Raw genomic sequence first — 4,511 nt, forward strand, 5'->3', positions numbered from 1 at the left:
TCTAGCTCTTATGTATGTCACAACTACAATCAACACTTAGTGACATATATGTAAAACTTGAATTTAAAGAAGTTGAACTGAAAAAGCAAGGCCTCCTTCTCAAGTAAAGCCCAGCCCTATAATTAAACTTACTGTGTGTTCCAAAATGTTGTAAAACACAGTTGTCTTAATGGAGGAAGAGATTCCTTTAATTATGTCTGCTGAAAATGTTCTGAAGTCAGTTGTGGAAACCAGTCTTAATATAATTAGAATCATACGTCATATAATTAAATAGACCCCTTAGGGAGGAAACCTGTGTTAACACCAGTGCTTTCTATTTGTGTTTCATTATGTAATGTAGACAAGCTCCAGTAGAAACTGTTTTGCTTTATGGAGAGAAACTTGGGCTCTGAGGTCAGTCCAACCTTTCCCCGTGGTCTGAACAACTTTAAAAAGAGACAGTCTGTTTACTATGGAGAAATGATAGCATTGATGTACTTGAGTCAATGTTGCTTTGAAATGAAGGCCAAACCACTGAAAGATCAGGTTAAAGAATTTAACTTCTTGAGCATTCTCCACCCTCTGGCCCCCCACCCCATGGAGTTTTCTGCTTTAACCCATGAAAGTCTTAAGGAAATTCCAATAGTTACTTCCCCAGGTGTGCAAACAGAGATAACGGGGTGCACCCTTTCTGCAGGTATACGTTGGTCTAAGAAAATACTTTTTGGATCTACTGTCAATGACTAAGCTTACCATCTTCTGAAACTTGTTACATTTAATTTTGTGTTAAAACATGATCATGATCAAGCTTTACAACAATCTTACCAAGTAAATACTCTCCTCACCCCATTTTTCTCTTGAATATACTACAGTCCAGAGACAAAGGTTAGTAAGGTCTCACAGTTAATATGTAGCAGAGTTGAGCTGAAACCCAGGCCTGTTAGACTTGGCATTTGAGACCTCACCTAATGAAGTTTTCAGGACCAGTTAGAAATTCTGATACAGAATTCAAGTCAACTAGACTGGTCAAGTGAGTTGAACCAAAAAGTACTTTTAAGGAGCTCAGTACCTACATTGGTAGTAAGGACTTCTGGTATATAAATTCTCCTAATTCTTTGAAAATAGTTGTGAAACCGGCTAGTGGACTATGTGTTTCAAATGTCAGCAGGAGTTTTCAATTGGGAACTTATTAGAGTCATTTAATTTTTAAGATTCAATAATGGGATGGATGAGAGTTTTAGGGCATAAATAAAGGATGAGCTGATGGTCTGTCAATGGAACTTCTGAGAACCAAGAGGAAGGTAACTGTGACTCCATCTAGATGCCACAATTAATTTGACTAAGTGGGCTTTAGGAGAGCCCATGTAGGAAAGAGCAGCTTTTAATGAAAAGAAAGGGAAGAAACATCAGTTCAACATATACATTTTAATAAACTTTTTCGTGTCTGCCGTATTTCATAATAGACGGTTTTCCTAAAGGTTTAGGCCTAGGAAACACATACACACGTGTGCTCACACATGCCAAACTAATTTAAGCATGGTTTATACAAAGAAAGAGTAATGGGGCACCTGAGTGGCTCATCAGTTAAGCATCTCATTTTGCCTCAGGTCACGATCTCACAGTTTGGGAGTTCAAGCCCTGTGTTGGGCTCTGTGCTGACAACTTGCTTTGGGTTCTGTGTCTCCCTCTCTCTCTGACCCTCTCCTGCTCATGCTGTCTCTCTCAAAAATAAACAAACCTTCAAAAAAAAGTGATAATTGGACTCCTTAGGACCTCTTCTGCCTACGTCAAATTCTCTAATCCTTTGCCCTCAAAGGTGGATTACTAGGAAGGGATAAATGATAAAGTGCAAGGTTTTCACTGCTAATTGCCAAATTTTAATCAGTTATATTTTTTAAAATGTTCTTGGGGCACCTGGGTGACTCGGCTGAGGGTCCAACTTTTGACTCAGGTCATGATTGCACAGTTTGTGGGTTTGAGCCCAGCATCAGGATTGTGCTGATGGTGAAGGTGCAGATCCTGCGTGAGATTCTGTCTCCCCTTCTTTCTGCCCCTCCCCTACTTGTGCACCTGCAGGCTCGCTCTCTCTCAAAAGGGTCTGGCACAGTTTTCCATCACAGCAGTAGATTGGGAGATTTAGTTCAAAATATAAATGTTGGACTCTGGAGCAATTAGACAAACACCATTGAATATTTGAAAGCACAACCTTTTGAGAAACCTGGGGGTTCTGGTAGACTTGATGCAATAAGTTACTTCCTGTGCTTCTGTTCTCCACCCTTACAATCTGGGAAGAATGGTAACTGAAGCTCTGGGTGCTGTAGAAGGAAAAGACTCTGACTTTGTGGTCGATTCTTCTTTGGACTAATGAGAATTGAAGAAATAAGTCTTAGCTTTACTCTTTGCAACCCAAGGTTTACAGCCTGCTAATAACTCAGTAGCTGCCTGCATCACACAAGCAAATTTCACCTTTTAAGAAATATATGTTATTTTTAGTGCTTAGACAGGATTTCATCCCATTTATTTTATTCTTAGGAAAGATGTTCTGTGATTATACAATAAAGTTCTAGATGACCACATTTTGCTAAATTTTATTTATATGTTCACATGTTTGTTATAAATTTATAATTCAAGAATGAAAATACGAAAATAATACTTTTGTATAGGAAACTGTCAGTTAAGTTGTTAACTTTTTGGCAGCTGGAAGCCAGATGCAGATAAAATCCTAAGGTTCACTTTCCTTTCTGCCTGTTTTACCCACAAGCCCCTGAGAAGATTGTGGCTAAAACAATACAGCCTCTTGACTAGTGAGAAAGAAGGCATGGACTATACTCCCATTCCTTTTTTATTACATAGTTGTTCTCCGTCATGATGCGTAATTATTTTCTTTCTGTTTCCTTTATAGATATAACCAAGAACTAAAAGCTAAAGCAAACAAACAAGAGTTCCTGACCACCCGAACAATCTAGATGTGGACATAACCACTGGGACTAATTTGGTTTATTATTTGGTTACTGATAAGGTGATATTAACTGTGCTAATGTTTGGAAGGCATAGAAAAAAAACAGATTGTAAACTGGGAGCTAATACTCGAGTCCACAGAAAAAGCAAACTTTTAATAACAGTGTTTCTTTATATATGACTTAAGGAATGTATCTATGGGTAGTAGTAACATTTTTTCTATCTGCCCAAAATAAATCATACTTGCTCCTACATACCCGTGGCTTTCTTATGTACTACTCAACCAGAGATAGTTGGAAGGTTAAACTATCTCTTCTACAGGGAAGGATGATGATATTATTTTCTATGATTGGAACTGAGTGACAAAAGGTTCATGGACAAAATTACTTATTTCACGAATCACGTATATTGTCTTAAAATAGATTCTATGAGCGGGCTATATATCTAGATAATATATAGCCAGATTTAAAATCTAGGTAGCAAACATACTGCTTAACACTTTTAACTTAAACCCCCAGATTTTTCTAGAAATTTCTGCTTCAAGCACATTCCATCTTAGCATCATACGTGAGTGAACCTTAAAAAAAACCAAAAAACAAAAAACAGGCACCACCATTTGGGTGGCTTCAGAGGCCGATTTCTCTGTCTACACCTTTGGTAGGTTTACCTCCAAATACGAAAGAGCTGAGATGCTCCTGCTGCCCCACAAAGAAATTAACAGCAAAGAGATTCCAGTTTTTTGGAATAATTACAAGTGAGTATCTTGACCAAATAAACCCTGTTGAAACAGAATTTTTTTTTTTAAAGCACAGGTACTGCTGCAATATCCTTTGAACACTCAGTATTTGAGCCGAATAATTATAAGACTATGACAACATAAAGTAGGATAAAGGAAAAGCTGTACTTTGAGTCTTTAAAAAAGTCAATATAATTCAGTATACACAAAATATACAGTTCTTACGTCAATAGGGAATCTCTATAGGGCAAATGAAGATTGACTAACTTTTCTCCTGCTTATAAAAATATATGCATGGTACATGAAACGATGCTCAGTGTCACTCATCATAAGGGAAATACAAATCAAAACCACACTGTGATGCCACCTCACATTAGTCAGAGTGGCTAAAATGAACAAATCAAGAGACTATAGATGCTGGCGAGGGTGTGGAGAGACAGGCACCCTCCTACACTGTTGGTGGCAATGTAAACTGGTGCAGCCACTCTGGAAAACAGTGTGGAGGCTCCTCAAAAAACTATCGATAGAACTCCACTATGACCCAGCAATAGCACTGCTAGGGATTTACCCAAGGGATACAGAAGTGCTGATGCATAGGAGCACATGTACCCCAATGTTCATAGCGGCACTTTCTACAATAGCCAAATCATGGAAAAAGCCTAAATGCCCATCACCTGATGAGTGGATCAAGAAGATGTGGTATATATACACAATACACATGGCAATGAGAAAGAATGAAATCTGGCCATTTGTAGGAAAGTGGATGGGCCTCGAGGGGGTCATGCTAAGTGAAATAAGTCAGGCAGAGAAGGACAGATACCATATGTTTGCACTCATA

At 38.3% G+C, this 4,511-nt stretch overlaps 1 protein-coding gene across 1 annotated transcript in view; it reads right to left on the reverse strand.

The window, feature by feature from the left end:
* LOC115287066 (adenylate cyclase type 10-like) overlaps positions 1-4,511 on the reverse strand; it is a 76,024-nt gene that overhangs the window by 70,960 nt on the left and 553 nt on the right. The window lies entirely within an intron of this gene.

The sequence above is a fragment of the Suricata suricatta genome, chromosome 3, assembly GCF_006229205.1.
Source record: "Suricata suricatta isolate VVHF042 chromosome 3, meerkat_22Aug2017_6uvM2_HiC, whole genome shotgun sequence".
Classification (NCBI taxonomy): domain Eukaryota; kingdom Metazoa; phylum Chordata; class Mammalia; order Carnivora; family Herpestidae; genus Suricata; species Suricata suricatta.